Below are 23,632 nucleotides of genomic sequence, written 5' to 3'. Positions count from 1 at the left end.
GAGCTTGACTTTTTTGCTTCATAACTCCCCCCCCCCCCCAATTTTGCCAAAAGGCATTGTTACAGATCCTTCATCGGTCAGCCTAAATTTTATTTAAAACTGGCCATCTTGTGCCTTGGGCAGATTCTCAGTCTTCTCTAAGGGCCACTGGACTGGGGTAATGACGCAGTCCTACCTGCCTCTCAGGGTCAGATGAAGGGTCCAGTGAGGTGCTCCGTGTACGTCAGTTGGGGAGTCGACACGCACAGGTGCCTGGGGAGTGTCAGCACCGGTGGCTGTCACCAGCAGGCGCCGCCCAGGGCTTCATGGGCTCCACAGCAATCCGACACACCAGAGGTGACATTTAAACGTCTTTAGTCATAACGAATACATTAATTCCCACTTGACTGTTGCAAGAAACTCTTCGGGTTCCCTTTTCTTGTAGTTTTTTTTTTTTTTTGTTTTTTTTAATTTAACGCATACTTACCTATGGTAAACTGTATCCATTCATGATTTTATTTTATTTAAACTGTATCCATTTGAAGTGTGCGGTTTGATGAGATCTATCTGACAGATTTTTGCCCCGGTGAAGGCGCAGTTGCGGTGAAGAGGTGAAGATCCGGGAACACTTCATTGCCCTGAGAAGATTCTCCCTTGTCTGTTTGCAGCCCAGCCCTCTCTCCCACGGATCTGCCTTTTGTCACTACAGATCAGTCTGCGTTCCCCAGAATTTTATATTAATGGGATCATACAATGTATTCTCTTGCGCCTGGCTCTCACACAGCGTGAAGTGCATGAGATCATTGTTGGGAGTGTCAGTCTTCCCTTTTTATTGCTGAGTTATTTTATTTCTACTATCTGCACAGACCACATTTTATTCATCCATTCACCTGTCACAAAGATGTGGATTATTTCCAGTTTGGGGCCACCGTGAATTAAGCTGCTGTGAGTGTGTGTGTGCGAGTCATTGTGTGGGCGTCTTGGGTTAGTACCGGTGGAACGGCTGGGTTATACGGCAGGGTTTTTCTTTTCCCTCGAAGATGTTTTATGTAGAATGTAATAGAGGTAGCAACGACTGGTGTGTGTAAATGGTATGCAACAGTCCCGAAATAAGTGTTAGAAAAGCTTTTACTGATTGTAAGCATAACGCGCCAGTCTGTTACAGAACGTTTTAATATATTTTGCATCAAATAAGAAAATCAGCATTTACCCCCCCCCCCCAAAAAAAAGTCACAGAGTAAATGAAAACATTTTTTTTCCTTGTTCTTGTAGTAAAAAAATCACAGTTTTGAACTTCCTTAAAATTGGGGAGAAAGCCTCGCACAAAATTACAAGTATAAATCGCTGTGGCTGGGCCCCGTGCAGGGTTGGGGGGAGAAGGGGCCCTTTGGAAGGTTCCGTCAGCATTGTCTGCTTCTCCTGCGCTCTCCCCTTTCCAGAGCTCCTCTGTGTGTCTGGGGGAGCTTCTCTGCAGTTCATGCTCTCGTGCATGACGTTTATGACACAGCCCGCATGGGAGAGTCTGCCGCGCTCCGTGGGCCTAGCGGGAGAGGCGCCCTCTCCTGTTACTAAGGTGTTTGCCCCCTACTGGGCTACACCACCACCCCGGGGTAAATCTTCTTTAACGATGGGGGGGGGGTGTGTTTGTTTATTTACTTATTTGTTTTTTGAATGTTTATTGTTTTGAGAGGGGGAGAGAGAGGGAGAGAGAATCCCAAGCAGGCTCCACGCCGTCCGCACAGAGCCCAACCGGGAGACCGTGACCTGAGCCCAGACCAAGAGTCAGACTTCACTGGCTGAGCCGCCCAGGCGCCCCAGTTTTTTAATTCATTTTTAAGTAGCTCCCACCTCCAGTGTGGGGCTTGAACTCACGACCCTGGGATCAAGAGTCGCATGCTCGACGCGCCCAGCCAGGTGACCCTGTTAGCATTTTGTTTGTTCGTTTGTTTTTAAGGGATTTTTCTATAGAATCTTTTGAGAACAGTTCTGTTGTTTGGGGGTTCTGGGTGTTTGAACTCCCAGGTAGATGATCTACTTTGGAATCAAGGTATTGATTGAAGGTTACTCTGAAGAATCCGTAGTTTACGTCCCCACACAAGTTAGGTGGCAGGGGTCAAACTAACTGAAATTTGGGGACGTTGGTCTTTGCATAGTTGCAGCGTGGTAAGTCACCGATTGAGTCTGCTTAGTGCCTTGTTACGTGCTGTTTTCCATCGTCACTGTTAGTACTACTTAATTAAATGCTTGGGGTCTCCTGCAAGACTCCCCGGGACCTCGCGGAAGCCCCGTGTGGCTGACGACAGGTGCCAGCAGCTGTGTGGTCCTGGGTTTACTGTCTGTCAGCCTTGCGGGGGGGCGGGGGGCATGAGAAGCCTGGCCTCAGTGTCCTCACGCTCCTGGGTGCTCACCCTGTACTCCCCTCGCTCACTCCAGCACGCGCCTAAGGCCTTTGGGGATGGAGGAGTCAGTCTTTGGTGGGGGGGGGGAGGTGGGGGAGGGGTTGGTACCCCTGAGTGCACCCTTTTTTTTTTTTTTCTTGATGTCACTGTTTCCCAGCCGAGATTATAGATGACTTTGCGGCAGGACTGTTTTTTTCCTTTTTCTTTTCTTTTTTTAAAATTTTTATTTGTTTTTGCGACAGAGGTAGAGCATGAGTGGGGAAGGTGCAGAGAGCGAGGGAGACACAGAATCCGAAGCAGGCTCCAGGCTCCGAGCCGTCAGCACAGAGCCCGACGCGGGGCTCGACCTCACACACTGTGAGATCGTGACTTGAGCCGAAGTCGGATGCTTAACCGACTGAGCCCCCCAGGTGCCCCTGGGCAGGACTGTCTTGTACTAAACAAACAAGTTGTTTTACGGTACTACCTGTAGCTTTGAATTTAATGAGGCATTTTACACTTTCAGGATAAAAGTTCATCTGTACGAGCACTTGGTGAGGGGAGGTTTGTGGCACTATTTGCATTTCCGTGGTCAAAGTTACAAATTAACTTACGTGCCTGCAAAGTTCCCAGGGGCAGCAGCACTGATCCCCGTGGCTCTGAAACCCGGTGATTGATGATAGAGACTTTACTTCAATTAGATCCTCTTAAAAGGTGACTTCTGTGAAAATCACTGCGAAACGCATCTGGTAAAGCTCTTTCCTTTACAGCCAGAGGGAGCACTAGATAAAATTTCTTTCTTTTCCTCGCACGCTCTGAACTACGGGGAGTAGAGAAAGGAGTCAGCGAGTGGAGACCACACCACCAGCTTTGTCGCGGGGGGAAGGGGCGGAGGAGTCGCCTGATGTGGAGCGTCTGGGAAAAGGTGGCGAACGTGTAAAGCAGGTCACGTTTCTCACGGTTTCTTCCCTGCTGATCGGATCTTCTGAACTTGGGAATTCCGGTCTGACCTAACCCGCAGCGTCACGTGCTGCCTTCCTTCGAAGTCTCCTACGTTCATACAGCCCCTCCTCATTACTCGTGGGTTCCATATTCATGAATCTGCCTTCTAACGTTTATTTGTAACCCCAGATCAGTCCCCAGAGCAGTGCTTTCATGCTTGGGAACACGTGCGGGCAAGTGGGAACTGCCTGGCGCCCCCTGAGGGTTCGGGGGGCGGGGGGGACACGGCACTGCCCTGCCCCCCAGTTGTCACTCCCCCTGCCGTAAACAGGGTCCTTTTTGCGGCCCGTTTAGTGCTGTGTCTTCCCCCTTGTGTTGGTGATTTCGCCGTTTCAGGCAGCCCCGAGCACAGTGCTGAGGTGCTGTCCGTGTCCCCGAGTGCAGGGAGGCTCTGATGTGCCCCACCGAGATGTGGCAGATGAGCTTCCTCCAGGCCTGAGTTCAGTGTCGGCGAATCAACAACGTAGACTAAACGAGATGCCCTTAAACAGAAACACACCTGAGGTGAGCCTGGATATTGACGGCTGAGAAAATGTGATCAGGGGGCTCGCAGGAACCCAGCCCTGCTCTTTCCCGGGAACACCGGTTTAGTGCTTGGCCGTTGCTGGGACACGACTACCCCAGTCACTACAGTGGGCTGTCTCTGGCCCTGTCCCTCCCTCCAGGCTTCAGGCTCGGCCAGCTTACTGCCTCATTTACCATCCCTCTGGGGTGTCTGAAGGGGGTCTCCCGTGAACTCAGGGTGACACAGCTCTCCCCGTCCTAGGAAATAGCACGTCTGTCCACATAGATGTGCAGGTCAGATGTCGGGAAATCAACCCGGACTCCCTCCTTTCATTTTCCAGTTCATGCTGCCTCCAAAACATGTCCCCAAGCAGTCTGCCTGCCTCTGTCTCTACCTCCTGCCGCGTTAGAGGAGCCCCCCGGCCCTGCTGCCCACAGTGCCACCCCGGCTTCCTGTGATAGATGCCACTGTGTGCACCTGTCATGCTCTCCCTTTTCTGGGCATGTGAGCTGTGCCGGCACTTGATTGGCTGTCCCTTTTCAGACCCAGAGGAAGCAGGCCGAGAAATGCTTCGGGCAGCATTGGTAAGGGTTTCCCCGGGTCAGGGCTGCTTCTGCAGCCCGAGACCGGCCTCTAAACCTGGTAGGAATATTTTTGAGGCTGGAAGGGATTTTTTTTTTTTTTTTTTAAGGGAATAAACGTCTAAACAGTAGTTCAAGTAAGAGCTTGAAGAAAATCTTGAAGGAACGCCCTTTCAAAAGTAGAGTTTTCTTGTTCGGATCTTACTGAAACCACTGCCTTCTGGAACAAGGGGAGGAGATGTTACCACAGTGGTTTCTGCTCGGTTTGTTTAAAAACCAGTAACAGGGGCGCCTGGGTGGCGCAGTCGGTTAAGCGTCCGACTTCAGCCAGGTCACGATCTCGTGGTCCGTGAGTTCGAGCCCCGCGTCAGGCTCTGGGCTGATGGCTCGGAGCCTGGAGCCTGTTTCCGATTCTGTGTCTCCCTCTCTCTCTGCCCCTCCCCCGTTCATGCTCTGTCTCTGTCCCAAAAATAAATAAACGTTGAAAAAAAAAAATAAATAAATAAATAAAATAAATAAAAATAAAAACCAGTAACAGATGCCAAGAAAAAAGCTTAGTCCGGCCGACTTCTGTGGTGCCACCCGTGCCCTCGTTGCCCTGCCTCACGACAAAAAGCGGGCACGGCCCGCCTTCCTCGCCAGCTCCTCTGTGGTGTGATGGCTTCGTCCCCACTGGTTCGGTTTGTTCTCTGCCAGCTGAGTAAAAGGATGGGCGGAGCGCACAGATTTTGTAACATTCGTCCTGTGGTTTTACAGAGAAAGGGGTGATGTATAATTAGAAAGGCCGAAAGGGAGCAGAGGAGACAGGAAGGAGGTGCGCAGCGCTTGTGCAGCGGAGTGGATGTCCGGGGCAGAAACGCGCGTTCCCCGCCCCCACCCGCGCTGAGGCTTTGAGTTTTCAGAGAAGCGCTTGAATTGCACGCCGCGGTGTTCACCGTTTTCGTACCCGGTGAAGGCTGGGCATTTTCTCGAAGCCCAGAACACCCAGTGAATGAATTTGATCTTCCCTGCTTCTCACTAATTTTGTATTCCTCCAAGGAGTAGAAGTACCAGAAAGATCCCTTCTGGAAATATCGGTTGAGTTTATCATAAACGATTGGTGCTTGTAATGCATTACTTATTTTTTTTTTTTTTTTAATTTTTTTTCAACGTTTATTTTTGGGACAGAGAGAGACAGAGCACGAACGGGGGAGGGGCAGAGAGAGAGGGAGACACAGAATCGGAAACAGGCTCCAGGCTCTGAGCCATCAGCCCAGAGCCCGACGCGGGGCTCGAACTCACGGACCGCGAGATCGTGACCTGGCCGAAGTCGGACGCCCAACCGACCACCCAGGTCGGCCACCCAGGCGCCCCAATAATGCATTACTTTAATCGAGTTAAAGGATGAACTTTCCAGGTAGCTTTTTCTCCATGCCCTCCTACAAAGCTGTTAAACTTGTTTGATCCTTAAATATTTTCCTTTTGACCCAGGACGGTGTGAACCGTCCATTCATTCTACAGTGGGATGATGAGTGTTTATACTGAGCTGATGGAATACCTAATGCGATTATTAAAAGCGTGTGAAGCTGGCTCGGCAGACGCTTTTCACCTTTGGGAATGGGAATCTTAGATCACAGAACCATCAAATAGTCAGAAGTGAAACTCGTAAATGCGAGTCAACACTTTGAGTTTGTTTCCTACGTACGGGGCATGGTGGGCGACGGGAGAGCGCCGTGGGAGAGGCAGCGGACTCGGAAGAGCAGGTGGGATTCAGATGGAAAACTAGAAAATGTTGCAAGATTTGTTCCTATGACAGCGATGCACCTGCGTAGTTTAGAAGGTCACGCCCCGCGTGGAAATTGACGTGAGTGCTCACAATAGCATTATTTTTGGCAGCTGGCTGTTCCTCCCCCGTAGAATGGACAGAGTAAGGCGCAGCCCTGCTGTGGAATAGTATTGAGCCACGTAAAGGAACGAAGCGCTGATCCGTGCTGCAGCAGGGCTGAGTCTTGAAAACACGTTAAGGGGTAGACGCCCGACACAAAAGGCCGTCTGCCGTGCTCAGGCGAACCCATAAGCACAGACAGGTTGGTGGTTGTCGGGGACTGGGGGTGCGGGCAGCGGGCAGTGAGGAACGGCTAATGGGAATGGAGTTTTCTTTTTGGGGCGATAAAAACGTCCTAGAATTAGATAGTGGTGACCGTCACGTGCCTTTGTGGATGCACTAAAACCACTGAGTGGCGCACTTAGAAAAAGTAAATTTTACGGTTTGCAAATTACATCTTAATTAAAAAAAAAAAAAACTCTCCCTTGAGGAAACTGAGCGTTGATACCATTTTCAGATTTAAGCAATTTTCAAGTATTGTCGTTTTCATCTAAATAATGGAACCCACAAGGTAACCAGCACTGACTGCGTTTGATCTTTTAAATTTTTTTTTTTAACGTTTATTTATTTTTGAGACAGAGAGAGACAGAGCATGAACGGGGGAGGGGCACAGAGAGAGGGAGACACAGAATCAGAAGCAGGCTCCAGGCTCTGAGCTGTCAGCACAGAGCCTGACGCGGGGCTCGAACCCACGGACCGTGAGATCATGACCTGAGCTGAAGTAGGCCGCTCAACCGACTGAGCCACCCAGGCGCCCCTGCGTTTGATCTTTTAAATTCAGATGCACTGCATCGATTTCAGCCCCCTTGTTTAACAAATGCAAACAAACATTTGCCATCTTGGAGGAAAGGAAAAAAAAAAATGGTCTCACTAACTGATGAAAAGGAACAGCCTCCTGTCCCCCCCCCCCCCCACCCCAGACCTGCCCTGCTGCAGCCATTCTGAAATTTGTCAGCTGTTTATTTGTCACACCAGGTATTTCCAGTTTAAGACACAATTCTCCGACAGCTTTTCGACTGCCTGTTTCAGACACGATCTGTTGACTTGGCGTTGACCACGGTAGTCTCTGCTGGGCCACGTGGTCTCCCCAACCACACTGCCTTTCTTGTACAAGTCTGCTTTTCCCGGAGCTGTTCTTTGCCCCAGTTTGTCCTTTGCCTGGGTTTCTTTGAAATCACCAGTTGCTTTCTAACATACTCCCCCTCTGCCCTCAGCTTCTCTCGCATGTTTTCTGCCTGCCTGGACACATCAGTCCCTTGTCTGTGCCTGGACAGTGCCCCCCGTCCTGCTCAAATCCAGAGAGGTTTCTCTTTGTCTACGGCGTGGCCTCTGTTTTGACTTCGCTACCACTCATTCTGGGCTTCCCTCTTGGTTGGAGCACCTTTTCTTAGTAGGTCCCTGTCTTTTCTGTTTTGGGTTTACCTTAAGTCTGCGGAAGCATATTTTCTAGAAGTTTCCTAAGAAAGGCTATGTGGGAAGTTTGTGTTCTGAGTTTGCCCATTAGAGAGTGTCTTGACGTGTCCTTAACCCTTCTTATTTTTGGGTTTGATATAAAATTCGTTCAGTAAAGTTTTCTTGTGATTTTGAAGGCTGTTTCACTTGCATTGTGTTCATGAGGTTCCCCCACTGTGTTTCAGGGAGCTGGTTTGTTCATTTTTGCCGGTGTGTAATGTTTCATTGTTTGAATGTATCACAGTGTTTACAAATCTCCTCCACTCTTGATGGGTATTTAGGTGGTTTCCAGTGTTGGGTTATTGCTACAGACGCGGCTCTGACCTTTCATAGTCACATTTCCTGGTATTTGTGGGAAGGGCACATCCCCAGCAGGCAGCTCTTGTAGAAAACTCAGTTTGCGGGTCCCCCCAGCGCGCCCCCATGATCTGTGTGGCCCCTCCGTCATGCACTTACGTCTGTGTGGGGCTCTGCCTTGGCTCTTCTCGTTCTTCCCCTTCAGGACCACACTGCCTTCTAATCCCTGAAACAAACCGGTGAAACCTGCAGGCGTTGTAGTTTGCAGCAGCGGCAAATCCGGAGAGCTTCTGGAAAGAAACTGACGTCTCTCGTGTAGGAGTCACGAATACGGCTTCTCCCTTCGTTCATTATGGCCTCTTTAAAGTCTTGCAAGTACGTGTTAGGATTCCTTTTGGTAAAACTCTTGCACACTGTTGACAGATCAGTTCTGTCTGCTGTCTGCTGTTCTGTAGTGTCTGCTTCCTGTGGGGCGCTAATCTACTCAAATGCATTTGTGCTCTGTGTAGTGATATTGCTGTGACCAGCAGCCTTGTTCAACCCCGTCAGTGATTGTAGGAGTTCATCTTTAAGGTTTTTTACCTTTTCTATGTGGTCAAACCAACTGTGATATAATGATGGGTTTTTTTCTTTCTTTCTTTTTTTTTTTTTTTTCCTAACCTCTTTCCATTCCTTATGTCTTCTCTTGCCCTGTGTAACTAGCTAGGGCATTAGGATTCTCCCGGGCTCCCTGGTTGAGAAAGATTGGGCTGGAACATCCTCTAGCTGAGTTCAAAGGCAGATTTCTTCTCAGTCTTAATGGAGAAGCTTTCAGCTTTTCCCTACAGAGTATATAACGTGCAGTATAAATTGTACGTACCCTTCATCCTGTGACGAGAACATTCCTCTGCCTCTAGTTTTCCAAGAGATTTTTTTGCTGTTGTAAATGGATGTTCCATCATTTGGGCACTTTTCCTGCACACGCGTGTGATCCTACCGCATCAGAGGTCCGGGCCACCCCTGCCCCGGCCCCAGCGCTGACCAGCCGTGGTTGGAAACGTGAAGTGTGCCCTGGTATAGAAACGTGCACTGCACTTTGAAACCTTAGTACAAAGAAAATCATGCAGAATGTCCTATTAATTATTCATTAAATTGGTCGTATGCTGAAGCGTCACAGATTATGTTGGATTAAAAATTTATTATTAAGGATCATTTTACCCGTTCTTTTAGTTTTTTGACATAGCTGCTAGAAGATTTAAAATGACGTATATGCCTCACGTTTTAGTATCGTTGTGGATAACACTGGCTACACAGACCCAATGCTTGTCGTACAAATTTGGTTTGTGACGACAATCGCTGTCATGTATTCAGGGCTTCCTGGACGGATGCACTGTTCCAAGCACTTTCACGATAACCTTGTGAAGTGGGAGGATTTTCTCCATCTCCTAGAGGAGCAAACTAAGAGGCATGGAAAGAGGACGCAGCTTCCACACACAGAGCCTAGAAGGTGGGACGTCCAGGACCGCCCTGTGGGCACTTGTCTCCTGGGCCTGTGCTTTTAGTCACTGCCTGTCCTGACCGTGGTGACGTCTCCCATCAGCAGGAAAAGGATGTGCTTCTTGACAAATGGTGATGGCACTTGACTATGCAGTCAGAAAAAAAGCTTAAAAATTCAGATTTCCTTTGTCATTCTGTACTTAAAGGAACCAAAAAAACTCCAGATGGAGTATAGATCAAAGCATGTATACTTTAGGGGCGCCTGGGTGGCTCAGTCGGTTAAGCGTCCAACTTCAGCTCAGGTCATGCTCTCACGGTTCGTGAGTTCGAGCCCCACATCAGGCTCTCTGCTGTCAGTGCGGATCCTCTGTCTCCTCTCTCTCTGCCCCTCTCCCTCTCCCCCCCAAATAAATAAACAAACATTAAAAAAAGTATATATACTTTATATACATGTTTGTGTATGTGTACATATGTATCGTATATACTTTGGTAATTGACTTGAAGGTTTTTCTTTTAAGTATAGAATGACAAAAATATGTAAATATATGTAATACATATTATATATACACATACATGTGTATATGTAAATTTTAAAGCGAATATTTTTACAACTTCATTGGAAAGGAACACCATTTCCTAATAAGATCACAAAAACCCAGATCATAAAAGAAAAAATAATTTACAGACTTCATGTGAATGGACTTAACGTATAAATTTCTATTGTTTGTTTTGTGTGACATAAGTTAAAAAGTTAAGATGTCTCATAGAAGTTAAGACAGTGCAGTTGGAAAAAATATTTGCAACGCTTACAAGCAAAGGATTACTATCCAAAACATGCTAAGAGTACCTGCAAATTAATAAAAAGACAAACAGAAAAGAGGACCAAAGATATGAACAGTTCACGGGAGAAGCATAGATAGCCAATAACAGTAAGTGTTGGCTATTCCTAGTAAACGGGGGAATACAAATTATAATAGCCGTCAGATTACCAAAGTGCAAAAGAGCATTGGTGGAGTCGGGGGACGCGGACATCCTCGTAGTGTGTGGCGTGGAATTTGAGGGGGCAGTTTGGTACCACCGCCCGTGGTTGTACTGCCCAGACCTTGGTTTCCCATCAGCACCACAGTCCACTAAAAGCCGGGGATCGTTGGCGAAATGGTCGATCGCGGGGCTGGGGCAGGGAAAAGTACACAGTGAACCCGCCTCGAAAATCTTCTGATGGCAGAAAGTCTAGAAGTGCTCAAAAAGTGCTGGGGACGGGTTGCAAGCCACAGGAGCCACCGTGAAGCAGCCGGCCGATGGCACCAAGGTGAACGGGCAGGGGAGGACGACGGACTGCTGGGTGGCCGCCCCTCTAGAGCGTCTCCCACGCGCACTCACCAGTTACACAGGGACATCACTTTACAGAAACCCGCTGCTCACCTTTACCACACCTTCAAGGTTGGCGTCACTAGTAAATGGACTCAGCCAGGTCACGGGCCTCCGACATGACGCGCTGAGAACACGACCTTGCCTCTTGTGTCGTTTTGGCCAAAGTGCCCGACCTCAGGGAAATCAGAAAACCTCCAACAAATCCAAACCGGGGAACCTTCTACAAATTAAGGGGCCGGTCCTCTGCCAGGGCTCAAGTCCACGAGACACAAGGACCAGGGAGCTGTCACAGACCGGGGACTGAGGACACAGGACGACCACAGGCAGGGGGACTCCTGGATTAGATCCAGGAGAAAGGACGGTAGCGAGAGAGCTGGAGGCGTCCCTGGGAGTGTGGCCGCCTGTCCACGCCCAGCCAGCGTTAACTTCCTGGTTGCAGTAACTACTGGGGTTACGTAAGGCGGAGAAAGAAGGTGGTGCTGGGGGAAGTGGGGGAAGCGGGGGGGGGGGGGGTGGGGGCGGGGAGATGGGGACTCAGGGACTCCATGTTGTTGCCACTTCTCTGCAAGTCTACAGGGATTCAAGACACAGAGTTCAGTGCCCACGCCAGCGCTCTGTAGTTCAGCCCTCCCCACTGTCTTCCCCAGACACCCTTGCGCAAGCACGGAAAGCCTGGTGGAGACGCTGATCTAGCTCAGCCCGTGGCAGCAACTTCAAGGTCATCAGTCGGAAACGGGAGTGCGGCACACACTTTGCCGTGCGGTGTACCGGTTTCCAAAAGTTGAGATCCATACGCTCCAACACAGGGAAATGTCCAGGACCTATTAAATGAAAAAAGTAACCTGTAGAAAAGCACATACCGTTTAACCTTTGTTATGCAGGCCGTAAGAAGGGACTTGTATGTTTTGTGTTTTATATCCTGTCCCCTGGGCCTCTACCGGGAACACAGTAATCCTGTATTTCTTCTCTAAATTAGAAACAAGAAGAGGGGCCTCTGGCTGGCTCAGTCGATGGAGCATGTGACTCTAGATCTCAGGGTTGTGAGTTCAAATGCCATGTTGGGTGTAGAGATTATTTAAAAATAAAATCTTCAGGGGTGCCGGGATGGCTCACTCAGGTAAGTGTCTGACTCTTGATTTCAGCTCAGGTCTTGATCTCAGGGTCGTGAGTTCAAGTCCCACACTGGGCTCCATACCAGGCATGGGGCGTACTTTAAAAGAAAGAGAGAGAGAGAGAGAGAGAGAAAGGAAGGAGGGAGGGAGGGAGGGAGGGAGGGAGGGAAGGAAGGAAGGAAGGAAGGAAGGAAGGAAGGAAGGAAGGAAGGAAGGAAGGAAGGAAAGAAAAATAAAGAAATTAAACTATTTAAAAAATTAAAAACAAGAAGAAAGTAGGTTTGGTGTGTTTTGCCTTCAATGAGGTGATCCTTTCTTGGTTAAAAGTACTCTGGGTGATCATTTAGTTTTCATGCTTTATTTCACAAGCAGTTTACTTTGATAAAAACAAACATGAAGACTGGAATTTAACCTTCAGGGAGACTCTCTTACTGGCCCAGCTTTGTGGCTCTCAGACTTGTTTCAGTAGAGGTGCTCTCATTTAGGCCACGCCAGGGTTCTGGGGAATCACGCCGGACCCCACGCCGCGTGTTGCTATCTGGTTGCCGTGGGCAGAGCGTGCGTCCCACAGGAGGAGGGAGCACGGAGAGCAGATCAGCCGCGGGAAGAACCCCACTGGGCCCGCTCTTGGCAGGCCGGGGTCAGCGAAGCTCCTGACACCCTTCCTGTGTCCTGAGCTTGCCTCGTCGCGAAATGACGATGATGGGTGGTGATGGTAGGAGGGTCCCCTGCTCTGCTCCGTGGCTGTTTGTATGCCAAAAGAGATTCTGTATTTCTGGGACAGTATCTGTGTTTCTTTGCAAACTGATAAGGTGCTTTTAAAAATTACCCGATTGCCTGTTGTGCATTAGTACGTATCCCTTTAGTTAACATGGCAGACCTCACGAGACTCTGACAGCTCCGTGAGCCTGTTACCTGCTTGGACCTTCCTGTCTTTGTTTGTTTGTTCGTTTGTTCGTTTATTTATTTTGAGAGAGAGAACATGAGCAGGGGAGGGGCAGAGAGGGGGAGAGAGAATCCCAAGCAGGCTCCATGCTGTCAACACGAAGCCTGACGTAGGGCTCGATCCCACAAACCGTGAGGTCATGACCTGAGCCAAAATCAACCAAGTGAGCCACCCAAGCACCCCAACCTTCCTGTCTTTTTATCCCTGAACTTGTATTTAATGGGTCCCTCTTCCATGCAGACTTCTTTTCAGGTAGGTTTCCTGGCTGGGAAAAGTATATACACTCCAGCAACCGGGGTGACTTTGGATATAAAATTAGCTTGGAAAAAGAGTAGAGTGTCTGGACTGAGGATTTGTTTGGGGGAGGAGAGTTCGGCTGGGGGCCACATCCCGGGAAGGATGAGACAGTGTTGCGTGGGCACAGAGATGCCCCTGTGCCCCTGTGCACGTGGCAGGAAGAGCCAGGCCTCCAAGGGCCTCTCGCCCGGTCCGCTGTCTGAAGGTGCCCTTCCTCTCCCGGACAGCACCTCCTCACCCTGATGGCCAGTGTCTGCGTCCTTCAGGATTGTAGCCCAGGGTGGTATCGGACCTTGCCAAGATCTCCTCCTTAACACCAGGGAACGCCACTAGGATTTTTCCCAGAAGTCACTCCGCTTTTGTGGACTGCCCCCCCTACTCTCCCAGCGACTGATTTGGGGCATCCTTCCACTGAGAGCTAGGAGCGCCTGGCCTCCCGGATTAGTCCTTAGCACGCCGCGTGCTGGCATCTGTGACTGCTGCCGCCCCTGGGTCCTCCCATCCCTGTCATGTGCCGGGGAGGCACAGTGTCCCCATCTCTGTGGCCCCAGTGCACAGCTGGAGGGTCGGCAGCACCGTTCAACAGGCATTGTTTAGGCTGAACACACAGTGAAAACTCAAGCCCTTTTTGAATGAATGCAGAGTCCTCAGCAAATACCTTGTTTTATTTTTTTGTTATTATTTCTTTACTTTGAAAAAGAGAACAAGCTGGGGAGGGGCAGAGAGAGAGAGAGGGAGAGAGAGAGAATCCCAGGCAGGCTCCACACGGCCAGCGTGGAATCTGATGTGGGGCTCAGACCCATGAACCGCGAGATCATGACCTGAGCCAAAATCTGGAGTTGGACGTTTCACTGACTGAGCCACCCAGGGGCCCCAGCAAACAACCTTCTTAAAATAATGAGCCATGTGTGTGTGACCAGTAGCTAGGAAATGGGAGAGCAGGTTTTCCAAGTGTGTTAGGCTCTCTAACCTAAGGTTCCCAGGTTGGTGAGACCTTCTCCTAAGGAGACCCAGGCAATGGGGGGAGAGGGGGCCCTCAGCCTGGGTCCCCAAGCTCGAGCCTCTAAACAGAGAGGTGGCCGTGGTCATCAAATCCTGCAGGGGCTGTGTAGTTTTACTGATCTTCACAGAGAGGAATGGGAAGCAGGACGTTGAGAGAAGAACATAAATGCATCTCGTATGTCACAGAATCGTAGAAGAGAGAGGCCTGCGTGGTCTTTCTGTCTTGGGGGCGTTGTGACTGTGGCCCGGATTTCACCTCGGCGATCCTGTGCCCCCCACCGTATTCGGTGCTTTCGTAAGCCTGCTCCCCACACACGCGCTCCTGGTTTCCTTCTGCAACCCACGCTAGTTAATATATTATTTATCACGTGTACGATACAAGTTCCTACCAGCTGGTAACCTGTTCCCACAACTGAGCCAGTGTGCGGACAAAGGGCAAACCAATTTTAATTATTAAGAAAACCATTTCAGAAAATAAGACAGAAGCACTGGTAAATATCAGCAGGGCATGGCCCGTCCTAGGTAAACCATGAACATCCTCTTTTTCTCCCCATACATGTTCTAAAGGTCATTTAATTTATCGGCCAACTTGGCCAGTTGTCAGCCTTTTAACTGTGTCTTTATTTAGCCAGCAGAGGGCAGCACAGATTGACTTTACCGCATCCAGTATTTTTTTTTTTTTTTTTTTTTTTACTTTAAAAGGCATTTAAAACTGCTGTACCAACTAATTTCTAGCACAGTTTGAATTTTTTCTTCTTTCTCATCTGAGAATTAGTATTGTTGCTTCCCCGTCTTTGTGGAGGACGATGTTTTGATGTTTACGTTTAGCCTCACAAATGCTGTTACATTCTTATTTTCTAAAGTGTTTGTGACCTGTTTGCGAAAGTCTCCCCGGACTGGTGAGGCTGGTGATGGTGGCTGCCGAGTGCAGTATGTCGGGACATTGGTCCACCGTCACCAGAAAGTGGGGAGTCGTTTAGCCGGAGTCCCGGGACGGGTGCCACCTGGACCCGCCCCGGGAGGAGTGTGACCCCAGACGCGGGTTCTCGAGCACGCGGGCTCTGCGTGAGCATCTGATAAATGTATCCACCCCCTTCTCAGGAAAAAATGCGTGTAAGCTCAGAAACATACGGCTTCTCAGTTTTATGGCATTTTATGGCATTGATAATGGATTTTCTTCACACAGAAAAGAAGACCAGAGTTTGTGAAGAATTGTACCTTCCTATTCTTTCCTTACGAGAGTTAATGACTCTGCTTGGAAAAAATTGAAATTCAAATTGTGTGTGAAAAGGAAAGGGCAGAAGGGCATGGTTTAGATTGTTGTTTTTTAATATATACCTAATTGATTCTGACTTTTTAAAAGTTTACCTTTGTAACCATTTTATTTAAAAAATTTTTATTTTATTTTAGAGAGTGCAAGACCTCCCCCCTCCCCAGGTGGGGAGGGGACCAGAGTGAGAGAGAATCTTAGGCAGGCTCCACACTCAGCACAGAGCCCGATGCGGGGCTCGATCTCATGACCAGCATCATGACTTGAGCTGAGATCAGGAGTCAGAGGCTCAACTGCCTGAGCCACCCAGGCGCCCCTTGACTTTTTCTTTTGATGATAAGAGTGCTTTAAAAAAAAAAAAAAGTGCTAGAAACTCTGCCTCACGGCAGTCTGTATTGGCAGATAGTCAGGAACCCCAGTACGCTCTCTTCCAGGTGCAAGGTTCGCAGTTGTCATGGAATGGCCATGCTCTTTGAATTCTTCGTTTGACTTCTTTGCAACACACACATATTTCCTTTGTCCTCAGCACCACCCCCCCATTTTGGGCAAGATCTATTCATATCTGTGAGGAAAACAGTACAAATGTGTGTCGTTTGTTTTATTTCATTATTACTAATTTTTTGTGTTTGTTTTTGAGAGAGAGAGACAGAGCACGAGCAGGGAATGGGCAGACAGACAGAGGGAGACACAGAATCCGAAGCAGGCTCCAGGCTCCGAGCTGTCGGCATGGCGCCCGACGCGGGGCTTGAACCCACAAACTGTGAGATCATGACCTGAGCTGAAGTCAGACACTCAACTCACTGAGTCACCCAGATGTCCCTAAATCCGTGGTTTTTAGGTAGCCCAAGCAGTGGTAACCTTCCAAAGAGTTTGCCGTATGTGCAGGGGTGTGTGTGTGTGTGTGTGTGTGTGTGTGTGTGTGTGTGTGTGTGTTTTGCTGCAGAGAGCTGCTGTGTTTGTGTCCCCACCCCCTACGCACAGCAGCTCTTCTGGTGACCGTGTGCCCCGTGCCGCCCTCCTGCTGGCAGCTGGCCAGGAAGGATCTAAGCTGCAGGGGAGGAGGCCATCAGGAAGGGGAATGATTTACCCTCACAGCCCAGAAAGGCTGCAGGGCTCCATGGGCCTTTGAGAACGGAGCTGAGGGAGGCTGGAAACGGGAGGCTGGATGGAAGGTGTTCATGGCGGGCAGGTACGCTCTAGTCTCCCCTCCTCTGTCTTGCCGCAAGGCGATGTCTCTTCCACTTTCGGTAAAACGCGAAGGTTTGATTCCCAAAGGAGGATGTGGAGGTGCGTGGCCTCGAGCGTGCGCGCCTGGTCTCTCCTCCACCTGCCCCCCGGCCCCGGTACTGCTGGCCAGGGTTACAGCCCGCACAGCCCAGGTGGGAGGTCGGAGGGTGGCTCTTGGGGTTAGTAGCACAGAGAACCCACAGAGTCGCTCCCGGGCTCTGCGCGGCACCCCTTTTTTATTTTACAGGGAGACCCAGCCCACCACACACCGCTTCCGAGCAGGTTGTTGGTGCCGGGCTGTTAGACAAGGAGACACAGCCTGTGTTTACTAGATGCGTAAGGAAAACCCTCCGCGTTAAATAGGAGAACAACACAAGTGGAAGAAAAGATACTTGAGGAACCACACCATAGCAGAACGTCTTAAAAGCCACGGACTTCAGAGTCTTAGGGGTAGTATTAATGAAACAAGAACAGGATGCTATCCAGAAGGAATATTCAGAATTAAGAGTGAGTGCGTGCACCCTGAAAATAGCAGAAAGGGAACACCGAGGGCCAAGCGTGGAGGACGAAGCAGCCGTCCGGTGCAGGTGGCCGTGACATGGTACCCCTGACCGGGTAGCCTCTGCAGCACACGTGTCTCTCTCTGGGTGTGAGGCTGGGGTCAGAGAGCCGGCCCGCGTCAGCGCCTCTTGCTGAACTCTCTCCTCCTGGCTCCCAGAGGGCCGTCCCGTGTGCCCACCAGCTACAGGGACAGCCACCTGCCCTCTGGCCTCTCCCCGTGTGGCTGCCGGTCCCACGTGAGCAGGGACTCACAAGCCGATTGCCTCCCAGAGGCCTCACCTCCAGACTCCATTGCGGTAGGGTTTCAACACACAGATTTGGGTGGATACAGGCCTTCGCTCCGTTGCCAGAACCCTTCCTAGAAAGTGGCTCGACAAGGAGATGAAAAGCAGGGTGAACAGATAAAAACCAGAGGATCCACGGCAGAGGGCCAGCGTCTAACAGAAACACTGAGAGCAGCTGAGGAAAAGGGTAGGACATCGTTAGAGATCATAAGGCTTCAGAATTGGGGTCTACCTAGGGGCCAGCATGGTGCGTGGAAACGAACTCGCACCCGGGCACCTTGGGACGAAGCTGCACGGCACTGAGGGCAAGGGCCTCGAAAGCTTTCGGAGAGGGGAAGAAGGTCCCACGGAAAATTCTGGGAGTCAGAAGGGCACTGTAGCTAACAGCACCGTGGGGACAGGGGACGACGAGGGAGTGCCTTCACCGTTGCGAGGAAATGATTTTAAGTTCTGTACCCAGACAACATGCCGGTCGAGTGTGAGAGAAGAAGAGGGGTATTTGTGGACACGCAGAATCCACGCAGCAATGAAGACCCGCCCCTGCGCGTCCTTGTTCTGTTATCAGAGGGTAATTCAGGAAAGAAAAGCGCACGGAGTCAGAGGAACCGGAGCCGGCAAGTGCCAGGGGGACGGGGGGAAGCTGCAAGGCCAGGCCGCGGAGGCGCGTGGAGGCTTTTGGAGGGCCGTCGCCAAACACAGGCTGCTCCGAATGTTTGACCCTGTGGACAGTTTCCTGCCTGAGTGTAGAGAGTTTGGCATTCGGCCCGTAACGCAGAGAACTCCGCAAACGGAAGAAAAGAGACACTTAGCGCCCGTCTATGGTAATTTTAACCACAGTAGGTTCTGTAGCTGAGTCGTGAGCAGTATTTATGGAAATAGTAAGTGTTGATTGAACCCAGAATTTACGTGTGACTCTACCGCGTGCGTGCCAGTGTGTGTGTGTGTGTGTGTGTGTGTGTGTGTTGGGGGGGGGAGGGGAGAGGTAGAAGCCAAGCCTTCGTCCATCGTGGCAGGCAGTTGGTGTCCAGAATTGAAAACTCGGGAGCAGAGAGTGTAGGTGTGTTACTTGGAAACAGGGAGGTGATTAGCAGAAGGCCTAGCTAAAAGGGCTACCTCTGTGGAGCAGGGTGCAAGGGCGGGGGATACAGTTGGGCAGGAAACTGTGGGTTTCTGTTTTAAGCCATAGGTACTGTTTGTTTTTTGTACGATGTGTGCATGTTCCTTTGGTTGAAGAAGATGAACCAGTCATGAAGGGTCAGAGAAAGATCCGGAGGGGCTGCTAGCAGGGTCGCGTTAAGAAGGGTCTTAAAACCATGAGGAGGAGCTGAGACTTCTAGGCAGCTGCTGGGGCCGAGGCAGACCTAAGGAGAGGTGCCCGGCAGCCTGTGGTTTGGGGTCCGCCCTTCTCCGTCCTGCTCTGCTGGAGGCTGCCTGGGTGCACTGTGCCCGCAGGCTCCCCTGCCCTCGGCCCCCGCCGGAGTTGTCCAGGCGGTTGGTCAGAGGAGAACGAGGCCCAGGTATTCTCTCCCTGCCAGGCGGCTGAGGGTTAGCCGAGTCCTGTCCCCAAGGCAGCCAGCCACCGCCACCTGCGGGCCTGGCCCTGATAGGGTGCTCCTTCCTGCTGACCCTAGGGTGCTTCCCTGCCACTTGTGAGTCTCCCCAGACCCCACCCTTACTTCTGTAGACACTGTCTCGGTTCACCCTCCAGACTCCCGCTCCTTGGGATCATGACTGATGTAGGTATCACGCAGAGAGAAAGGTTTCCCCGGGACGTGACGTGAATATTCATGTACGTTTCCTCCCAGCGTCATTTCAAACCATCACGAGGTTGCACGTTCCCGCCTGCCTGTCCCCAGAGAAGACGAGACGGGGGTAAAGGACTCAGGCTATTGAAGGTGTTTTATTAATTGAAAACATAACACGTCTCGAGTCAAAACGCCTGTAATCCAAGCGCCTTCCTGTGTGAGGTGGATAGGAGTAGCCACAAAGGGCTGCCTTTCCCTTTGTTGGTTTCGTACTTGCTGTGGGGCTGGGCCAGGGGCTGGGCCGCCCATCTCATTCCTCACACGGCTCTGAGGCCTGGGTAACTGTTGCGCTTTTGTCTTTTCCTTGTTTTCCCAGTGGTTTCAGAGTGTGCTTTGAACTTGTGCACAGCTCCGTTGAAGGAGCCGCGTATAATCTTGCGTGCTGTATTTGGGACTGATGCCGGAGCTGTGCCTGGCGAGTAGGGCGGCACTTTGTTTCCGTTTGCCCGGGAAGGCCAGGTGTCTGCCTGTTGGCTGACGTGCTTATACATAGCACCCACCTGCAATCTGAAAAATGTCCCAAGATCTGGGGTAAGTGATGCAGTCACTTAGGAGTGAGTCAGACGTAGAGTTTGGTGCTTTGGTAGTTAAACTTCTATTTTTAGGAACCGAAGTTGCCCTTCATTCACAACTTCGCTTTTTAAATAATGTCATCTGCTGCACTAGCTTTGGAACAGCGGTGACCGTGCGGCGGGCAGCGTGGTGGCCCGCCAGGTGCGCCTGCCGTGCTCCCGGTTTAAGGCCTGAGCAGCAGTTCTCCTGCCAACAACTTACACAACCGGGACGGGAGCCGGTCGTGAAGGGGCCGCCGTCCCCACATGGGGATGAGCCTTAGAATCCCTCCTGGGAAGTGAACTGGCCAGCGGTGCCGCGCAGGGCGGGGCTGGAAGTCCGGGAGGTCCGGGCAGAGGCTGAGGCGTGCCCTGCGCCCTGGGGCGGGGACCCTGGTGGCAGCTGCCGCCCAGAGACGGCATGTGCCTTCCCCCGCCCGCCCAGGCCAGAGGGCTTGGGCCACCCTCGACCTCTCTCACACCCACAGGGAGTCCGTCAGCAAGTCCCTGGCGCTGCCTTCCAAGTGAATAGAGCAGGACTTTGATCACTGTCCCGTCGCCCCTCGCCTGGGTGGCGGCAGCGGCCTCCCTGCCCGTCTCCCTGCTTGTGCCCCTGCTGCCCCGCGGCCGGAGTCATGACAGCGGAAGTCCGCTCCTTCACTTCGTGCCCGCCCCTGGCAGCGCCTCCCCGTCTCACCCACCGCGGAAACAAGTCCCGAAAACAGCCCCCAAGGCCCTCCGCAGCTCTCCCCTGCCTTCCCCGCCCTCCGGCCTTACCTTCCCCTCCCACCGCTGTCTGCTCCGCTCCAGGCCCGGGCCAGGGGCAGCCAGCCCCTACCCGCTGGGTGCTTACCTGCCCACGTACGTGCATGGTCCTCCCCGCTGCCCTCCCTCCCCAGCCCCCTGCGGCCCTACGTGCCACGGGGGCCGGTGCCCGGCACGCCGTGGGGTACCCAGCACTCCACGTGCCCGGAACGAAGCCGGTGGAGGAAGAGATGACATATTTGATTGTGACACACAGAAACTTCTATAAAGGGAAAAGATACCACAACTGCTATTAAAAACAAGCGACCGGTTGTGAGAAAAGATTTGCGACGTTAAAATAAATGTGTTTTTTTTGACGTTTATTTATTTTTTGAGAGAGAGAGAGAGAGAGAGTGCGCACATGAGCCAGGAGAGGGCAGAGAGGGAGGGAGACACAGCATTGGAAGCAGGCTCCAGGCTCTGAGTTGTCAACACAGAGCCCGACGCAGGGCTCGAACCCACAAAACGAGAGACCATGACTGGGGCTGAAGTCGGACGCTTAACCGACTGAGCCACCCACGTGCCCCAAAGTTTGCAACGTTTAATACAAAGAATTCATAATCTCCAAATCGATAAGAAAATGGGCAAACAGTATGAATAAGCAGCTCAGAAAAGAGGAAATACCTCAGACTGTTGAAAAGGTCATCAGCACCACCGGTCATCAGGTCAGTGTAGACAGTAACCGCCGAGAAGCCGTTTTTCACTTCTCAGACTAGCAGACGTGAAGTTTGTCCTGCCAGGGGGGAGGCAGGCTCGGGCAGGGTCTGCGAAGGCGGCAGGTGCTCATGCCGGGAAGGGGGTGGGCGTGGGGGTGGGGGGCAGGCCTGGCTTTGGGCATCTTTTCCAGAGAAACGCTCTACCGCTTGACAGGCATGAAGTAGAAGTGACCCGTCCTCTGAAAAGTTGGGATCCGCATCAGAGACCGGCCCTGGCCCCAGAGGGTACAAATAACTGATTTGGGAATGAGTAACTTAGGTTTTGAAATGGGGCTGGAGGGGACCTGGCCTATGACTCGTTCCAGAAAGAGATGCTCCAGAGAAAGCGTAATTTTGATGTACTGAACTGAAGGTAAGAAGTTGGTTTATGTTAGTTGCCTCTACAAAACAGAGTGGTTTCCAAAAGTATATGTTTGTGTGTTTATTTATCATCAGACAAAGAAGGGAAACGGTGGGCCGGGGCCGCTGCCCTGAGACAACTGGGGCCACGTTCCGAGCGTGCCTGGAAGCGATGCTCTGGTGTCTGGCCGTAGACGTGTGCCTTTCTGCCCGCGGTCAGGGCCCGGCCTCAGGACGGCTGGCCCCGCGTCCCACGCGCCTGCTGCGGGAGGCGCGCTCACGACCAAGGCTACCGGGAGGAGGGGGTCGGGGTCCAGCAGCGGAGCTCGGTGCCGGGTTCCAGGCTTCGGGCGAGTCGGGTGACACCCCTGGGCCTCGGTGTCAGGCGAGACCCTCACGGGGCCATGAGTTAGCCGTGCCAGGCCGGGCCACGGGACCTGCAGCGATGACGCCCGAGGCACACGTTGTTTCGTTGGTCCCTCGTAAGTGAAGTAACTGAGGAGGGGACCCGGTATCTAGGTCCAGCAGTTCCGCTCTGAGAACGTTTGCTCGGGGGATGATAAAGGGCCTGCCAGCATGTGTGCCCGTGGGTGTTGAGATGGGCAGGAAGAGCGGAAGCCACGTAGAAGTCTTACAGTAGGGGATTGGTTAAATACCGTCTATGCTGTGAATGACAAAAAATGTGATCAGCTTGCGTCCGTCACCATGGAAAACCGTTTGTCATAAGTAAAAAATGGCCGATTATAAAAAAGCATGTAAAACATCGAGTTTTTGTCTTTCTGTATATGTATTTATTTCTTTATAGATCTATATTTCTCTCTGGATGTATATACTCTAGATGTATCATCTCTAGAGATGATAAAAACACATTTCAAGAGATACGTGTTTGTGTAACATATATGGTTATTATACACGTCATATATAGGATCCAAGGTACCTATAGAGGTAAAAGATCTATTTGTACATGTGTGTGTACAAAGAGACAGTGAGAATATAATACACAGAACAAAAATCTGGAAGAATATAAATAATACGTACCAAAGTGTCACCAGTGGTTATTCCTGAGTGATAGGCTTTTTTCCTCATTACCGTTCATCTGATTTCAACAGTAAACACGTATCGTGAATATAATAACAGTATGCGGAAACGAACCCACAGGAGAAAATAGGGGATAAAACCGAACTTGTGTTGGAAATGTCCTTGGAATTTTCTTTTTCCTCTCAAAATCTGCTTTCTTGCCTGGGTGGCTCAGTCGGTTGAGTGTCCCAACTCTTGATTCAGCTTAGGTTATGATCCTGGGGGTCATGGGATCGAGCCCTGTGTCGGGCTCTGTGCTGAGTGTGGAGCCTGCTTAAGGTTCGTTCTCTCTCTCTCTCTCTCTCTCTCTCTCTCTCTTCCCCCCTCCCTAGCTCTGTCTCTCTTCTTCCTCCCCTCCCTCTGCCCCTCTCTCTAGCTTGCTCTCTCTCTCTCTCTCTCTCTCTTAAAATCTGCCTTCTCCTTTTAGCCTGTGACCTCAGAGCATACCGTAACGATGACGGTGTCTTAGTCATTCTCTTCGGAAGTGTGCCGCCCTCTCGGTGTGAGAGCACCGGGGCTTTATGGGACTCTCTTCTGAGAAAGTGCTCACCAGGTGCAGGGACACGGGGGCTCACCCCGTCCATCGCTGTGGTTGAGTCGGAGGAGAGTCCTGGAGGGCGGCTGCCGGGCTCCTGGGCTCCGGCCTCGGGCTGCTTCCAGGGAGGAGGAGACGATTAACTGGTGAACTTCCTCTGAAGCTTCTTGAGCTCGACTCCAGGAACTGGGTGGTGGCCGT

At 51.2% G+C, this 23,632-nt stretch overlaps 1 protein-coding gene and 1 long non-coding RNA gene across 2 annotated transcripts in view; one reads left to right on the top strand and one right to left on the bottom strand.

Moving 5' to 3' along the window:
* CYTH1 (cytohesin 1) overlaps positions 1 to 23,632 on the top strand; it is an 80,268-nt gene that overhangs the window by 15,907 nt on the left and 40,729 nt on the right. The gene's annotated exons all lie outside the window — the stretch shown is intronic.
* Positions 21,108 to 23,632, bottom strand: LOC147574568 (uncharacterized). The gene is made up of 3 exons (XR_015244340.1): positions 23,344 to 23,632; positions 22,858 to 22,915; positions 21,108 to 22,483 (listed from the first exon to the last, which is right to left on the bottom strand). It is a non-coding gene; the product is annotated as an uncharacterized LOC147574568 (long non-coding RNA).

This window comes from Puma concolor, chromosome E1 (genome assembly GCF_028749965.1).
Source record: "Puma concolor isolate L17-30 chromosome E1, mPumCon1.1.hap2, whole genome shotgun sequence".
NCBI lineage: Eukaryota > Metazoa > Chordata > Mammalia > Carnivora > Felidae > Puma > Puma concolor.
The sequence above is the reverse complement of the archived record's forward strand: the minus strand, read 5'-3'. Positions and strand labels throughout refer to the sequence as shown.